Raw genomic sequence first — 19,790 nt, 5'->3', positions numbered from 1 at the left:
GAAATATAATAACTCATCTAATAGATTAACAGGACCAGATATTAATATTTACATATGAAAAAGTAATTACTAGTTTTTGGTTTTTATTGTTCCAATCATACTGTTAAAGATAGCAAGCCTCAATCCATAGATTTAAATATATTAACATATATCTAATTCATCAAATGGAAATTTCCATCTCTGTTCTTTATTACTTCAACCTGGAACTTCACTTCTTCAACTCTTCACTGCAACTTCAGATAGAATTCATATCTAGTATAATCTTCAACAACAAGCATTTAACCAATATTACTTTTGTAAACCACAAGTTTATAAATTTGTGATTGAGTAGACATTCAACAGGTGGTGCAAACAACAAAGAACCATAATATATTACAATTGAAAAAAAAAAACACAATAGAAAAATATTACTCCACTCATAACATGTAATGACAAAGAAAAAACCTCAAAAATTCTATTTTTCCTAGTATGATGGACAACCTAATCCCCACAGTTTCCTGTATTGAAATTATTTTATCAAAAAAAATTCAAAAGAAACTATTGGGTCTTGGGTGTATGTCGCACGTAAAAAGAAGAATAATTCAAAGAATGTGGAGCACGGTAGCAGTGGAAAGAATAACAGTGGATGGGAGCAACAAAAACCAGCTGGCAACATAGGATTGGGACAGCTAACAAATCAATATATGAAGGATCCACTAAAGACAATGAAGACACGTGGCACAGAAGAAAAAGAAGGGCCTGTGGCAAGCAACAAAAAGGGTGCAAGACAGTTAGAGAAAGGCAAGCAGAAAATTATTGAGTGAATGGGAAATTGAGGGAGAGAACAGGCCTCTCGAGCTGCCTGGAGCTTTTGACTTTCGATTTCATTATTTCCGGTTTATTGTCCCTATTTTAGCAAGTGGAAAGTGTAATGAACCTTTGTAAATTGCACTTGAGAGAAACACATCAAAACAACTTATTCCACCACAGTAGACAACAGTACAACAACAATATGAGAGAAACACAATAGCAAGTTAGAAACATTAAAAAATAAAAAAGGCAAAAACCCCCAAATTAGAAACCCTAATTCCAAAATTAGGGTTCAATAAATTTCATCAAATAATTAAGAAATTCAAGCAAACAAATAACAAATAACAAACCTTGTTTCGTTGTCACCAAACTTGTCATTGTTAAACGCAAACATTAGACGAATAGAGCTGTTCGAACACTGAACGGGAAGATTTGAAGTGATTGGAACACATTGAACTGCCAAAAATCGTCGTCGTCAACTGGAACTTATGTCATCATTTATATTGCACCCTAAACTAATGCAAAAGAAGAAGAGAAGGCCAAAACCCATAAGATTGAAGAAGAAGCTGAACTGAAGTGTTGAACCTTGAAGGCTAAAACACGTGTGTGAACTCTTCAGTGGCAAAGGGAAAAAGGACTTTCCCTAATCCATTTATTTAAAATTTTAAAGTGAAACGGTGATGTTTCACTTTAAAATTTCTAACGACACAAGTCGCTCAACTACATAGCTTGGGCTTGGACTCAGACTCGTTTATATTGACATCCAAAGCTTGGGCTCAGTTAAGCTTGGCTTGTTTCAGGCTCGTTTGAGCCGAACTTGAGTTTGAGCTTGAACAATCTCAGTTCGAATCCAGCCCTGGTTGCACATGCTCATGCCACAAACCATTTATGCCTATGAGCCCCTCAATTCCCACTTATATTTATTAGTTTTTTACAGATGCATACCATCCCCTCAATATTGTAATATTTCTGCTTGTATAATTCTATTTATACAGCAAATTAAGTTTAAAATTTCAAACAAATAATTTTAGGTAACTTTGACAATGCATAGACAAAAGAAAGGAAGATGAGTGGTAAAAGTGATTAAAAAATTCCAGATTCATGTAGATAAAGTGATCTTAGGATATATCACATAGACCATACATGTACTGTTGTTTCACCAAACAAAATGAAAACTTCTGTTAGAGATAATGTTCAGCAGCACTAATCAAGAGAATGTTTCAAACCAAACTAGAAAAAATAATTTAAAAAAATTTCAAACCAAAGCAAACCATTTTAGATTGCAAATTAAACTAAACCGAACTGAAAAAATACGATTTGGCTATATTGTTTAAACCTAATAAAAATTATTTACTTCCAATATTTTGTACTTAACAAATAATAAATGAAATATAGTTATCATGGACTTAAAACCTAATATTTCACTTGTACCTACCAATGCATACCACATTAACAATGTCTCCTTTGTGTGAAAGTTATAGCTAAACATAACATCTTAATTTATAGTCTTAGCATCATAAACATAACATGTTTAACTTATTGTAATGGCATATGAACATAACATACTTAACCATTAGCATCTAATACAAAGGGCTAAATAAATGCTGCATAAACATTATTTATGAATCTCCCTTGGATAAACATATAGTTGAGAATACAGTTTCACATACCAATAGCCAAATAACCATTATACAATTTACTAGGCAAGTTTAAATAGACACATGTCTAAAGTAAGTAAAACAAAAAATTGAGTTACACAATGTTGAATGTTTTGCTAACCTCGTCTAGGGGTTTTTACTTAATCATGTTTATAAAAGTATGACAAGTCAAATTTAACATGCTCTTGACGTTGAGATAGTTTGCAGCCTAAAAACCAAACAAAAATGCAAGCAAAATGTTTACATGAAAATGGTGTGGGAAAAGTTGTGACTGATAACAAAATTGCAGAAAAAAAATCAAACAATACAAAAATATTAATCATAGTCAAATTTATGACATTTTTTAGGGCTAAAGCAAATACAAAATAAATTAGACTTTATATGTTGTAATATCCTACTCTTTAAACATGATATATCTTAACATTTTAAATTTTAATAGAAGCCTAATTTGCATGAAAAAGGCAATACTTGGTTCCACAATGTCTTTTCTTATGATCTAGTGTTTTGTGCCAATAGTGTTTTCTTCTTTGGCTTTAGCTCAATGAGAGGTGATTTGGTACTTTCAACATGTTGGAGTTGCACTATTAAAATCTAAAGCTATTCGAATTGAACAAGTAGACATAATAAGTCAAGTTTCTACCTTGAATTAATTGAATCAAGTGACATGAAATAGGCCTACCAGTGAGTCAGGTGCTAATTTTGAACTGCTGTGATTTTGCTTACAGGATCCAAATGATCCACCTATTAGATTCTTGTTAGATGGAATGGATCATCTATGATGTCTATTGCACAAGTATATTGCAAGTTAATTGAGTTTATTATTATACAAAACACATACCAGACATCCAAGCATATATTTTTTCCCTTTATAACAATTATGGCATATTACAGATAACCTAGTTTTTATTTAAAACCGTATACTAGACGTCCATTTATTCCGAAGTGTGTAACACTTTGTTCCACAAAAGCAGTAACTCACTATGAGCATCATCATCATAATGCACTTAGACTTTGTTTTAAATATGTAAATATTACTATGTACAAATTTTATCAAACACTTCGCAAGCATCATAATGCACTAAAACATTATGACCAAAAGCACTTGCATTTCTTTCAGTAACATACAAAGACAAATGAATGGTAAGTAAATGAAGACATTATCCAGTTTCTCATCATCTAAATCAATGGTAAACTAACTTAAAGCTAAAGTTGCAGGAAATAACTAAAATGAAAAAGAAACAGAGAGATGTAATTCCAAGTAAACAACAAAAAACTGCATATAGAAAACAAATCGGAAAGAAGAGGAAGAAGAACGACTTACCGGCGAGTTGAGTGACGATGAGGCGATTCAGACGACGACACAACAACGAAACTATTTGATGACAAGTTGATTAACGCCTGAGATAATGATTGAAACCTGAATGACGATGACAAATTCATGATTCTTTTCTGGCTGGAGACAACGACGGTAAACACGGAATGGGAAACGAAGAGTAAAGAGTGCAAGGTCGGCTGTGGGTTGTGGTTGTGATGTTGAAAGGGAGAGAACGACAGATGGAGACAATTGCTTTAAGAGCAGTGATTGTATGTTTTATCTGCAAACTAAAAAAATATATTATTTTAAAACTATATAACATAGGCAAATATATAATTTGGATATAAATGTTGGTTCAATTTAAGTTAAAATAATTTAGATAAAATCCATTCTAAATTTTAAAAAAGTTCTCATAAGATTTTTTTAATTAAATAGATTAACTAATATTTATAATAAATAAAGAAATGTTTATGTTGGCTAAAAAATATATAAATATTTGAAAATGAAGTAAGAGAGTGTTTGGATTTAATCATGTACACCGAGTCATACAAGTGGCCCAAGTTTACATTATATGGGTGGGATAATTCCCACCTATATACATAATCATGTACACCTGTACATCACCTAATCAATTCCCCAACAATTTCCAACAATCAACCTAAAATCATGGGATAATAATGATAATTGAGATAAAATAAAATTTTATCCTTAGCATAATTTGAATTTCAAATTAGGTGAAGTGACTTTGAGTTTATCCGATTGGATAAAATTAATCCTTCCAATTATGACACACACCTGATCAATACAGGGTCAACACGTGACTTCTTAACCTGTCAGTGATACAATTACTCGTATAATACAATCCTTTGGTCATACGGTCTTTTCAAAGTTAAGGTATAGATAAAGTGTTTTTCTCAAGGCTCCTCAAATAACATAGACTGAGTTCTGTTAATGACCAAATAATATTGAATTGAACATTAACCTGATCCCAATATGATCACAAATTTAGTTAGTCATTGTCATATGTTAGAAGACTTTAATTGAAATATCAACTCTCATTCTAACAAGTGATGAATCCTTTACTGATACACCATAACCTATATAAAGATCACAATATGACCAATCATCATCTTTTTGACAATTCTCTAACCAGACTGGGTTGGACTAGTGTCTAGTCATACTGATCCTTGCATAAGACAATCTAATGACCTCAAGTCTAAGAATCATATGTACTTTCATTCACTAAGAGGATATATTCCATAGACATTAAAGTAATCATCCATATGAAATACTTTTGGCGAGTTGCACAATAAACATATATATAATATGCATCCATATGTTACATCAAGTTGTTAACAAATAACTTTGAAATATGAGAATTGTCATCATCTTTAAATGAGGTCATTCAATACTATGATAACTTTATCACTATTACTTGTGTTTTTCGTCATGGTAATATCCAAGTTATTGTAATACTTTTCTCTAGATACATACCTTTACTTAAAATAGGTATTTAAAAAGATGTGCTAACTTAAAACTTTTTTACTTAGACTCGCAATAGAGAGAATAAACATGCATGATAAATAATTCTTTCCCACAATCTCAAAAGTGCAATAAATCATGTTGAATATAATAGCAATCCCAGTGTCTAAAATCCAAATCATAAAATGAAATGCATGAATACTACAATTAAGCTCAATTACATAAATACAATGCATTCTCATGGCAAACATGTTTCACTAATCATTTTAAATCATCAATCATATTACCAAGTATAAATCATCTAAAAATATAATATATCATCATACACATACAATTATTTTTTTAGAAAACACCATATTAGCGTGCTAGAATCATTAGTCTCAAAAGAAAACATTCGAAATCAATAAAGAGGAGAATACATTGTACTTATCTCTCATTTGGCGATAACTAGGTCTTTGCGTGGCTGAGATTAATCTCCAAAAACTTTCCTTTATATCCTTTGTCCTTGAAGACTCAATATCTCTCTTAACTCACTATAACAGTTTCAAAAATCAAAATGAATTCCTTCCCAAATACGTCTAGGTTTTTTTTTTTTTGAACTTAAACGCATAATACACGGGTATGTACTATTTATACATGACTGTGCATGTCGTTACACGATAATAATAGTTTTTGAAATCACTACGAAACTGCTCATTATCCAAAAATTGAAAAGTGTTGACTATGCATTGGTATTATGCACAAACGTATGTCATGGGTGTGCATATCATCCATACTTAACCAATTATCAAACATCAAAGGAGAAAAAACTATTTTGTCTTTGCCATCATATACACGGGTGTATGGCCTTCCCATATGATTGTGTAAGCCTAAATCCATGTACGCATAATTTATTAAACACAATCAATCATAAGCAATGGCAAAAGGCTAAAATAACCTTAGACAAATTTGTGGGTATTACAACTCTCCCCACTGAAAAGAATTTTGTCCTTGAAATTCACTTAAATAACTGAGAGAACCTCTACCTCATAACTAACTACACCTCTCAGGTAGCCTCTTTGACTCAATGGTTTCTCCAAATAACCTTTAACAAGTGATAACTACTTGTTTTTGAGCTATTTAACTTGTCTATCAATCATTGAAATGAAGTGCTCATCATAAATCAGATCATCCTCAAGTACTATATCCTCAACTTTGAACAAGTGAGTCGAGTCACCATTGTGCTCACACTATAATGACATATGAAATACATTATAAATCTAGTCCATGCTTATTGGCATCACAAATCGGTAGACAACCTTATCTACGCATTCAAAAAGCTTGAAGGGTCTCATAAAATTGAAAACGAATTTACCTTTTTGTTCATACGTTATCATAAGATTGTAGAGGGCAATTCACGTACCTACATCAAATTCCAAGCCTTGTCTCCTCTGATTAACATAACTCTTTTAGTGATCCTGGGGCTATTTTATTCTTTCCTTGATCATCCTTATATCATAAATAATCGTTTGAGACATTTTCAGCCTCAAAGCCTAAGTTAGGGCATTTCTCTTTTCTAACTTATCCTAATAAAGTAGTGATTTATACTTTCTCCAATAAGTTCCTCATACGGAACCATTCAAATGGTCCCCCAATATACATAAACTTAATCCATGGCAACCCACTAATCTGACTTGCTTTCTGATCTAAACAACATGCCCTCAACACGTTTTTGATCACTTGATAACCTTCTTGGTTTGAGAGTCATAAGCGATACCAAATGCCAACCTTATCTGTAGCTCTACCAGAATACTAAAATAAATCTTGTATCTTGGTCTGACATAATTGACTTGGGTACACCATGAAACGTCCCAATATCTCTAACATAACTTGACCTAATTAATCATTGTTGGTGTTATCCTCAATTGGTTTAAATACACCAACCTTGGCAAATTATCTGAAAATACATGTTAAATTTCACATATAATGGGAGCATTCTATAAGCTCAAAAATGATTCATTAATCTCATCCATTATAGACGCCTGATAACCTATACATCATTTATTCATGCTACTAATCATTATTCTTAGGATTTGGTGTTTTCTGAAGGTGAACTTATCACCATTTTCATATAGAACCAAACTTTTCTTTTATTGCACTTAATTTCAACCATATATTTGCTTATGAAGTCCATGTCAAAATCACATTATGATTGAACACACCAAACACAATTAGATCCATAACTAACTCTTGGTCTCTAAATCATTGTCTCGCTCGACAACATATGATTGTTTTCTAACACCCACAAGTATGTCTTAAGGGTAAAATAGTCTTTTTATGAAGATTAATTGATTATTTGTTTGAGTCAATGAGGTTTGAAAGTCAAGGTATGGGTTCTGGGTGACACATGACCGTGTATAAAAAGACCATGCCCGTGTATTATGCCATATCAACCAAATAAGATTAATTATACATGAAATTCAAATTTTTTGACACATTGCCCATGTGTGCAATTGTGTATTTTGGTTTTATAAAAGGCGTGTTATTGTGTTTTAGGGAATATGATTATTAATTCCTAAACACACGAAGTCTCAAAAGAGTAAGACAGATTAGAGTTTGATCCACCAGCTTTCACATGGCAGCTTCGACAACATTTCCTGGCAACTCGATCAATAGTAATTCTTAAGAGAAGATGGTTTCTTAGTGTGTTTTGTCTCATTCAAATTTGAGGTAAGTAAGATTCTGGGCCTCTGTATATTTAACAATTTGATGGATTCCTTAATTTTTTTCATAGTGTTGAATTAACATATGGATTTATGTTGATAATTGAGATGATAAGTGGTTTTGCTTGAAGTGTTTTGAATAAATTAATGGGATCATGATTATATCGATTATAATATGGCTTGAGAATGAGGTAACATGTTTGTGATGTTGTCTTTATGAGATATTTATGAATACAGTTTGATCAGGGAGTGTAGAGAGGTATCATATGCATATTAATGCCATGAAGTCAAACCATGAGTTGTGTTCATGTGTTGAGTACTGTGTATATTGATTTAACGTAATATGTATACATGTTTGTTTTATGGATTCAAGTCATTGTCCTGAGATTCCATTGACATTTGGTGTTGTTATGATGTTGGAAACCACATTAAGGAAATAAAAACAACATTAGGGTTCCTTGGAAACACATAGATACTAAACTAGGGTATGAAACTGGGTCTAATTTTTAAGATCGCCACACGATTGTGTGTTATGAGGCATATGCCTATATGTATGACACCTAATAACTTGATTGAGTTTTCCTAGTGTTCTGATAACTACATACATTATTGACAGGTTTGTAATCGTCTAAGACACATGGTCTACCTGTTTATAACTTTAGTATGACTCTATGTGAAGGAGAAATGACCAAAATACCTTCATAAAATGAGGTGGTAGAGATGAGTTTAAAAAGAAAAGAAAAATAAATATCTAAAGGGCTACATGCCTGTGTTAGTCATGATGCATACCTATGTATATATAAATAATAACACACAAGGATAACCCATGAGGAGTTAGTCATTTATAAGTAAAGTAAAGAGACACACTCTTGTGTGTCGAGTTATACACACACCCGTGTATGTAAGGTAGAACAAAGAAAAAAGTAAGGGAATTATGCTAAAGAGTTATTAGCTGTCCCGAATAACAATATAAAAATCTTAGGTATGTAGTAGTACCTTACGTGCTTAAGAACTAAGTCATAGAATGTCACGAGATATATTTTTAGGTGGAAACAAGAGTGAGCCAAAGTCAGTTAAAGCTTAGGATATATGTATGTTAGATATGGTAGAATCATTACGAGGGGACATTGTGAGTAAACATTTACTACACCGTCTATAGTAGGACACGTCTAAAATAAGACATTAGACCTATAGTAGAGTACGTGCTTGTAGTAGAGCCTAGATGAAATATAATTAGGTGTAATGAAGCATAAAAACAACTCACATAACTAAGGTGTCAAATCCTTGTATTTGATCTTGACCGATCAATCTAGTATATAGTTATAGCTACAACTTCAAAATCAAGATGCTTCCAACGAGTTTAGTATGGCTATACAAGACAAGAATTTGGAAGAATGATTCCTTAGTAACCAAGCAAGACATAGTTAGACCCGAGAGTTATGATATATAACCTAAATAGTCCCTAAAGTACAAGATAAGCATAAAGACAGTATATAAAACCCATAATCATCCATAAAGGAGTTCGATACCAACTTTGGATGATAGAGATAGTAAAGGTTGAGATCAAAGGCATTTTGAGGGTTTTCGTAAAACTTATCAGTAAATTTTTTTACTTATTGAATGTTTTATCACTCACTTCCTTATTTTTATATTTGTAGGTATAAGTGATCATGATGGCTGTAAGATGAGCAACAATTAGCGGGCATAGTACAATGATGACACTTTTGTGTTTTTAACTTTTATTTTATTAGGATTTTCATTTATGTATTAAACTACATATGTTATGATTTTTTGTTACATTTATGATTTGACATTTTTTGAACGCTTTCGAGTTAGTTTTGATGAGGATATTTTAGTAATTTTATAAAGTTTAATAGATAAGGTTTTATTCAAAGGCTTTTAAGTTTTAATATGTTTTATATGAAATGTATGCTCGAAATAGACAATTTAGTGACGTCTCTCTTCGAAGGGTAGTACTTTTAAAGTAGAGTGTTAAAAGTTGATATCAAAGCATGATTTTAGTACCCAAAAAGATGTTTTAACCGTATGTATAGTTAAATATAGCAAGAATATAAGCCTCTAGCGTCTTGCTAACCGTACTCAACTGATCATTGTAAGTTCAATTTTGATTATACTTGCAAAGTTTTTACGAAGACTCATAATTGTTGGTTTTTCAAGGAAAATAGGAAGAATTATAGCAAATACCAAAAGCATTCAGATAAATAACCCACAGATAAGTCAGAGTGAAGAGGTAGCACCCTAAGTTTCCCAGGGTGGTCTTAGTGCTCAAGATGTCAAAAACAGTTTTAAAGAGATGTTTAAAGAGCAATCAGTTGTTTTAGCGTAGGCTAATGAGTCGGTACAGTTACCGTTGGCACAAACATAGGCTTAATTGAGGTAACTTCGTCACTAATAGCAACAACACAAACCAAAACTCAATTGCATCCCGTTTTTAATCTGCTCATATGCACCAACCGTTACAATTTGATAGTGATAAAGATCTAATTGCAACAGAGGAGTGGTTGGAATTAATAGAGAGTTACATGACTCTATTCAACATAACATATCAAGAAAGAGTTAGATATACCACCTACTTCTTTAAGTCTAATGGTAAAATATGGTGGAACCTAGTTCAGGAGACGATCAAGATCTTTGAGAGGTTCTGGTTAGAGTTCGAAAAGAGATTTGAGGCAAAGGATAAAAGGGCATATGTGACATGCATTCGAGCTTAAAAGTTTCTCACTTTGACATAAGCTATAAAAACCATGGAAAAAATACCTTAACAAGTTTAATCACCTAGCAATATATGCCTCTGAGATAGTTAGCACATAAATAGGGCAGATAGAGAAATTTGTTTATGGGTTTGATCTAACTATAACTCGAGATATGATGATAGGATTGTACCACCCCAAACTTATAGTGAGGCCCTAAGTAGGGTTTTGAAGGCAAAGATATTTGTAAAAAGGATGTATGGTTAGATTTCAACCCAAACAACATCCTTATAAACATTGGTCCAAATACCAACCCTAACGTAATAGTCAAGTAGTAGTAGTACCCTATTTTAAAGAGGTCATCTTTTTAAGAGGAAAGGAAAAAGACTTTTCCAATCCAAAGGAAATAAGAAAGGCTAGAAGAGTAACAAGAAGTAGAAGGGACCTGAGATTCCAACTTGTTAAAGGTATGGCAAACATCATAAGGGTAAATGTTTGATAAGGCAAGTAGTTTACGAAAAGTGTTATCAATTAGAGCACATGGCTAAATCTTGTCTTAATGCTCTAGTTTCTATTGATTAGCTAGTAGGGAGAAGCCACTACCAAAGTTTACACCATTACCTAGAGGCCAGCTGAGGCTAATCCAATAATAGTTACTAGTCATATTTCTTACCTTGTACTTTTATTTATATTTTAATTGATTATGAAGTTGCTCGTTACTTTGTAACCATGGGTCTAGTAGAGAGGTTACGAGTATAACTAGTTAGGATGACCTAGAAAATTGGGATAAAGTTACCCGATAGTGGATTTGTAGTCAGTAATGATACATTGATAAGATAGACTATTGAGATTCAGGGTAGACAATTTCTTATAGACCTAATAATGTTTGAGATGCCAGATTTTGACATGATATTAATGATGGATTTCCTTAAGAAGAATAGAGCTAAGATTGATTACCGATGAAAAAAAGTTTGATTCAACTTTGAGAATGAAGACTAGTTTGAGTTTGAAGAAAAGTGTATTAGAAGCTTGATGATCAACATCATCAAGGTGAAAAAAATGTTAAGTAAGAGGTATATAAGTTTCCTAGCTTGTGTAATGAGTAAGATAGAGTTAGGCCTGAGTATTGATGAGACGCTAGTAATTCAAAAGTTTCCATATGTGTTCCCAAAAGAGTTATCAAGATTAGCTCCTAAACAAAAGATAGAGTTCAAAGAACTAGTATAGTGCACAACACCTATCTCAAAAGTACATGACAAAATGACCCCAATTGAGTTATAAGAATTAAAAAAGTAACTCCAAGAGTTACTAGGGAATGACTTTATCAAACCGAGTCATTCTCTTTAGGGAGCCCTTATCTTGTTCTTCAAGAAGAAAGATAAGTCTATGAGGATGTGTATAAACTATCGATAGCTAAACAAGGTCACATTTATGAATAAATACGCATTGCCTAGAATTGATAACCTATTTGACTAGTTAAGAGGATCAGTAGTATTCTCTAAAATTGATCAAAGGTCTAACTACCATCAGGTAAGAGTGGTTGAACAGGATATACCCAACTGTTTGGATGAGGCATAACCAAATTGAATTTGTTGTAATGTCGTTCAGACTAACCAATACCTCTACAGTGTTTATAGAGTTAATGAAAAAAATTTTCCACGATTGCCTAGACAAGTTCATAGTAGTCTTTATCGACAATATTTTGTGTATTATAGGAGTTGTGAAGAGCATGAGTCTACCAACTTTTGCTTAGTAACTCTAGTAACCCAATTGACAACAATTCTTGAGAGAAAGGCAACATGTTAATGTGTGTTGTCCCCTACAAATTTGAGGTAAGTAGGATTTTTGGCCTCTATATATTAAGTGATTTAATAGATTCTAGAGTTTTTCCATAGTGTTGAATTAGCATATAGATTTATGTTGATAATTGAAATGACAAGAGATTTTGCTTGAAGTGTGAATTACGCCTTAGTTGAATAAGTTAATAGGATCATAATTATATTAATTATAGGCCAAATGACTATTTCCCACCCAAAGTATGCTATTATCTCAAAGTTTCTCTCGTTAACTTTGAAAATCTAATTTACCTACTCATGAACGGTTAAAATTAACGAAATCTTAACCCCTTAAAATTTTATTTTTTTTCCCCCTCTAACCCCTAAAAATTAACCATTTCCCCCTATACCAAGTTTTTAAAAATAACATTCCTTCCTTAGGGTTTAGCTTTCAATCTCCGACGTCAAATCTGGTTCAATTTCTGATGACAAAACTTTTCAGAGGCATCACCATGCTTTAAAGATCTTTCTTTTCTCCTCTAGAATATTGGTCGATCGAAATCTAGCCTCAAAAGTCTAGTATTCATCTGGAAAGATGAGAAGATGTCGCCTTTTTAGACGAAAATGAGACTGTCGTCTTCGTCTGGGAAGATGAAGGGCTTCATCTCCTTACGAAGATTTTTAACTTTCCATGCTAGATCTCGATCGATCGACATTCTAAAGGAAAAAAAAAGAGATCGTTAGAGCATGATGATACCTATGGAAAGCTTTGTCATCGACAATTGAGCTGAATTTGGCATTAGAGATTGAAAGCTAAACCCTTGGGGGGAATGCTATTTTTTAAAACTTAGACTAGGGGGAAATGGTTAGTTTTTAGGGGTTAAGAGGGAAAACTAGGTTAAATTTTAATTTCTTTTTAATATTATAGATAAAATAATGATTTTGCTTTTTAAACTATTAATTTTAACAGCTCATGGGTGGGTAAATGAGATTTTCAAAGTTAACAGGTGGAAAGTTGAGATAATAGCATACTTTAGGTGGGAAATAGTCCTCTGGCCTTGATTATAATATGGCTTGAGAATAAGGTAGCATGTTTGTGATGTTGTCTTTGGGGAATATTTATAAATACAATCTGATGAGAGACTGCAGAGAGGTATCATATGCATATTGTTGCCATGAAGTCAAACCATAAGTTACATTTATGTTTGAGTATTATGTATATTGATTTAATGTATTTTGTGTACATGTTTGTTTTGTAGATTTAAATTGGTGTTCTGAGATTCCTTTAGCATTTGGTATTGTCATGATGATGGAAACCATATTAGAGAGAGAAAAACCAAATTAAGGTTCCTTGGAAATGCATAGATTCTAGACTAAAGTGCAAAACTAGGTCTTATTTCTAAGCTTACCACACAACCATGTGGTATGGGATACATACCAAAGTGCATGACACCCAAGAACTTGATTAAGCTTTCTTAATGTTCTAATGACAGTTAAATGCTATTGACTAGTTGTGTCAACTAGAACATATAGACTATTCATGTATAGCCTTCGCATCATCGTGTGTGGGGGAGAAATAACCAAAATACCTCACAAAGTGACATGATAGAAATGAATTTAATAAGGACAAAAAAATAAATATATGAGAGGGCACATATCTGTATTAGTTAAGATACATGCCCATGTATTTTTAAATAATAACAACAAGGAGAAAGCTATAGGGAGATGGTCATGTATGAGTAAAGTAAAGAGACATACCGTGTCAAATTATATAGACCCATGTAGGTAGGGTTAAAGGAAGAAAAAAAGTAAAGGAACTAGGCTAGAGAGTTATGGATAATCTCGAGTAATAGTACAAAGATCTTAGGTATGCGGTAGTACCCTTCATGCCTAAAAGTTAAGTCATAAAATGACATAAGATATATTTTTGGGTGGAAACAAGAGAGAGCCATAGTGAATTGAGGCTTGAGATGCATTCATGCTAGACATGGAAGGATTGTTATGAGAGGGCACTGTGAGTATACATTCACTATACTACTCATAGTAGGGCAAGTTTGTAGCAAGACATCAGATCTGTAGCAAGGTACTTACTCATAATAGAATCTAGATAAGATATAGTTGGGTGTAATGAAACAAAAAAGTAGCTCACATGGTTAAGGTGTTAAATCCCTGTAAGTGATCGACATAGTATACAGTTACAGCTACAGCTTTGCGATCCAAATGCTTTCATTGAGTTTAGTATGGTCATATCAAATAAAAATCTAGAGAGTGATTCCTTAATGGCCAAATAAAACCTAGTTTGATCCAAGAGTAATGATATATAGCTTAAACAATATCTACAATACAGAATGAGCATAGAAACAATATATAGGGCCTATTACCATTTATAAGAAAGTTTGATACCTTCTTTAGATGACAAAGATAATAAGGGTTAAGATCAAGGGCATTTTGGTAGTTTCAATAAAAGTTATAAATATAGTCTCCTATTTACTGAGTGTTTTATCACACACACCTCTATTTATATATATGCAAGTATAGGTGATCGTGATGGTTGTAGGATGAGTGATGATCAGAGAGTATAGTGTTGTAAGGGCACACCTCTATTTTAAGTTACATTGATTTAACATCTTCTTGGGTTTGATGAGGACATTTTAGTAATTTTATAAAGTTTAATAGATGAGGTTTTACTCAAAGGCTTCTAAGTTTTAATATATTTTATATGTAATGTATTCTCAAAATAGATTATTTAGTGACGTTTTTTTCTGAAGGGTAGTAATTTTGGAGGCAGTGTTACATGTTTATACTTTTATCTCTATTAAAGGTAAGGTCGCTGATCATGGCTACTAAAAAATACCTCACTCTAGTTATCCTTAATCACATGGTTCTTATTCTATCAGTTTTGCTCAAAGCCTTAACATAAAAATTTGGGAGGATTATTTCCCATTAGCATAACCTTAGTAATGTCTAACCTTAACCTATGAATAAAAATCTCTATTTTGCCCTTATTAATATTGGTCACTTAAGGCATAGTGGGCAACAATTCTTAATATGCTGGAGTTTTTTGAAACAATCCTCTACTCTTATCTCAAGTTAATAAAACCTTGAGCTCGAATATAAAATGCATCAACAAATAGATACCTTTCTCAAAGTTCTCTTTAGAATCAATTCATGACATCTCATTTGCTTGGTTGGTATCATACAACATCTGTCATAAATTCTTGACATCATTTTGAAGTAGGTTGTTAACAGATTAGACCTTCTTATAGTTCATTATCTCAAACAAATTCATGGCATCCTAATAATAACTCATTGCCTCCTAAACCTCCTCATACAAAAATCACTATTCAAGCTAAGTTATACAAAACCACAAACTAAATGTAGGTTAAAAAAATAATACTTATAACAGTCAACATCACATGAAGGCATACTTAAACACTTATGCATATTCAGACACTTAACATTTTTGGGTTTCCAAAATCATGCTCTGATATCATTAAATATAACACTTCACTCCAGATACATACATACCCTTGCTTAGAATAGGAATCTAAAAAGACATGCAACCCTAAAACTTCCTTACTTAGACTCATAGTAGAGGTAATAAACATACATGATAAATAATTCTCTTTCACAATCCCAAAAATGTAATAAATCATGTTAAACATAATACTAATCTTAGTGTCTGAAATACAAATCATAAAATAAAATGCATGAACACCATAATTAAGCTCAATTACATAAATACAACACATTCATTTCCAAGTATAAATCATCAATCATAATGTCAAGTATAAATCATCTAAAAATATAATCCATCATCATACATATACAATTATTTTTCCAGAAAATAACTCATCGACATGCTAGAAATATTAATCTCAAAAGAAAATGCATGAAATCAATAAAGAGTGGAATATACTATATTGATTTCCAAGAACTTCCCCTTGTCCAATGATAACTAGGTCTTTGCGTGGCTAAGATTAATTTCCAAGAACTTCCCCTTATATCCTTTGTCCTTAAAGACTCAATATCTCTCTTAACTCATTGCAACAATTCTGAAAATTAAAATGAATGCCTCTCTAAACACATCTAAGTTCTTTTTATTTTTTAATTGAAATACATGATACACAAGTTTGTATTGTTCATACATGGTCATGCACATTGTTACATAATAATGACAGTTTCTAAAATCATCGCAAAACTACTTCTTATCCAAAAATTCAAATGGGCTAACTGTACATAACATCATGCACAGGCATGTGTCATGAGCATGCAAGTCATCCACACTTAACCAATTATCAAACATTAAATAGGAAAAGACTATTTTTCCTTTGCCATCACATACATGGGCATGTGACCTTCTCACACGAACATGCAAGCCTAAATCCACATACACTTAATTTATTAAATACAATCAATCATAAGTAAAGCCAAAAGATTAAAATAACTTTAAACGAATTTATGGGTTACTACAGTTACGAACGTTTTAAGAATTGTTATCCATTATGCTTATAGGGTTCTCACGATTAAGTGTTATACTGGTACGTGCTGTCGTTGACACCCAAATTAAATCCTAAATTCCTGCAACAAAAATGTAGTAAAGGAAAGTAGGGATCGTTCCCTCGAAGAGTTTTGATTAGTATGTCGTCACAAATAAATCGAAAAAAATAAATAAAAAAGGGGGTTTTGAAGTGAATGCAAATTATACTGAAAAACACTAATTAAAAATTCAGTAAAATAATTTAAAAGGAATAAATCGATTTAACAAACCTTGGTCTTCGGTCACATCCACCATTGGAACTACGATTGATCATTGAGACCAAAAATATCAAATTAATTATTCAAATATTCGTTGTGATATTAAATTTACCTATCATTCCTTACGATTAGTTAACCAAAAACATGTATTCCAATTAACCCTTATTGATTAATGATTCGGATACGATCTCGAATTTAATTAAACAATAGCATTACGAATTAGAAAGACCAACGAAGCAAGACAACACAAACGCACAACGTTGCATTTAATCTAGTTGATTATTTTCCTAGGATTTAAAGTTTCTGATGCAGCAAACGATAAACCTAATTGCCACTTCGATTAGGTGGATTGAACAATTACGGATTCAACACCTAAACTAGCAATAGATTATATTAATTGATAAACTAATTGCGCACCTTAGAAATCAACCAACACAATCATGAAAAATAATTCAGAAAGATAACCAATACTCAAATAATTAAAAGATGCATTAAAGAACAAAAATAAATCTCATAATCATTGTAGCTCCATGGTTTCAGATCCCTTCAACCAAGATAAATTATTCAGCCACTGTAGACCATGTTTTTCTCTCTCATTCTCTAAGTACAATGGTTGATAATTCTCAAATAAAAATAAGAGTATATATATTATCTTCCTACTAAAAATCTGGAAATTGAAAGTCAATCCTAATCTCCTAATCCAACCAAGCAAAGTGATGCATATCTTCCCAAAAAGAAAGGAAAAGATATGTATTTTTAATGTATATCCTTCCTCCAAAAATATTCTTCCTTATCCATCTCAATTAATCCTCTTTCCCAACTGGTAATTATCCCTTTTCTAGGAAGCAAATCTTGATATTTAGTGGACCCTTGCAATAGATCTGGACGTCCAGATTTTATTTCCGCATTCTGTTTTCGTCTTTCATGTGCCCACGCCTAGTCAGCATCACGAAATTTCCAGTTTAATAGATCTGCTCCAGTTTTTCATCTTTTTGGCCCAACTTATTCCAAAAATGCTCAAAGCTTCCTAAATGCAAAAAGATAAGTAATTCCATTAGATTGAATCAAATTTCCACACAACACAAGGGAATTATAAATCAAAATAGTAACAATTAATGGCCTTATCAAATTCCCCCACACTTATCTTTTGCTCATCCTCGAGTAAAACAAAAACAAAAACAAAGCAAACACAAAAATGTTCCATCAATTTCTTTTCTCACAATACCAAAAAGTGTGCATACCTTAAGATTCAACCCAACCAAGATTCAAGTGTCAACACACATCATTATCAAACTTCACAAGGAAATATGCACAAAGACAAATCAAGATAATCACATTCTAAAGCATGTATAAAGTTTTGGTGAATCTCCTACGGTTATCACTCATATCACTCATGTGTTTAATGGTTCGGTGTTTCACTCAAATTCTTCCAATGCAAACATCCTACCATAAGCTTGCTTATGCACCAAATCTCCACCACTTAGATTATATACATGCATAAATCAAAAGGACTTTATTTTAGGTTGTAATGGGGTTTTGGGTAAAGGTGAGGATTAATGGATACAAAAGGTTAAAACCATGAATATTAACAAAGCATTTAAACACATAAAGGGAACGAAAATGTAAAGCTAAAGCCACCACATTCACCATATTTCTTTGCTAATTTCTATTATCTTTCTCTTCTCTCTTTTTCAACTTGTTTTTTTTTTTCTTTGTCTTTTCTGTCTTTTTTTTTTCTTTTTCTCTTTTTTTTTCTTTTCTGTTACAACATTTTTTTCTTTTCTTTCTTTTTTTTTTTCTTGAATAACTAAGATAATTGGGTAGCAAAGATAACAACATAAGACAATCTCAATAGCACTCTCCATGCCAATTTCTTTTCATCATCTCTTCTTATAAAATTTAAATCCCCTTTTTCCCCCCACACTTAAATTTCTCAAGATAACAAATTCACCAAGCAACAAATTTAAGTTAAAATGCCTTGCTCATTTTCATGGTTGGGTGAGGATTTTTACTTGAAGGCTTGGGTTCGCAATATGGTTTTAGCACAAAGAATCAAGGGCTTTGTAAGGCTCAAGGGGCTAACTAGGGAAATTAAAATAAGTTGGCTTTTTAAGCTAAAGGTTTTAAACAAGAATGTCTTTATCATTTTCATGCATGCACATACCAATGTGGTCTCAAAACGGTTCAAAGCAAATTCTAGAGATATATTCGCATAGGAGAATATCACTCATCAAAGAAAATATAGATTGATATGTATGTTTCAATCTTTTTTGGCTCAAAACTCACGGGATAAATAAATTCACCTCAACTTCAAACAAACTCTAGCACTCAATTATCAAAATTTGTTTAAGTGCATACCCCTAATTAATCTAACAAATCAGTGTACAATGCTCTCCTATTGAATCGGCTAAATTCCAAGGCATGCATACAAATTAATTCATTCAAAATGAGATTAATGGATTGTTTAGCTGACTAAAAACAGGGAAGGATACACTAGCTGCCATAAAAATCAAACTTTATCTAGCAAGGAGCAGCAACATAGACAAAACAAAGCAAAAATTTTAGGCATAACAGAATACGCCTAACACAAGGAAGACAGA

General features: G+C 32.3%; 1 long non-coding RNA gene across 2 annotated transcripts; it reads right to left on the bottom strand.

Annotated features, from left to right (window-relative positions):
• Positions 1 to 28: 28 nt before the first annotated feature.
• Positions 29 to 4,049, bottom strand: LOC123220151. 2 transcript variants are annotated; one of them, XR_006502993.1, is made up of 3 exons: positions 3,769 to 4,049; positions 1,140 to 1,245; positions 29 to 262 (listed from the first exon to the last, which is right to left on the bottom strand). It is a non-coding gene; the product is annotated as an uncharacterized LOC123220151 (long non-coding RNA). The 2 variants fall into 2 exon arrangements; XR_006502992.1 differs by lacking the exon at positions 1,140 to 1,245.
• Positions 4,050 to 19,790: the final 15,741 nt, after the last annotated feature.

This window comes from Mangifera indica, chromosome 7, assembly GCF_011075055.1.
Source record: "Mangifera indica cultivar Alphonso chromosome 7, CATAS_Mindica_2.1, whole genome shotgun sequence".
NCBI classification, from domain to species: Eukaryota; Viridiplantae; Streptophyta; class Magnoliopsida; order Sapindales; family Anacardiaceae; genus Mangifera; species Mangifera indica.
This window is presented reverse-complemented; position numbering and strand designations above follow the sequence as displayed.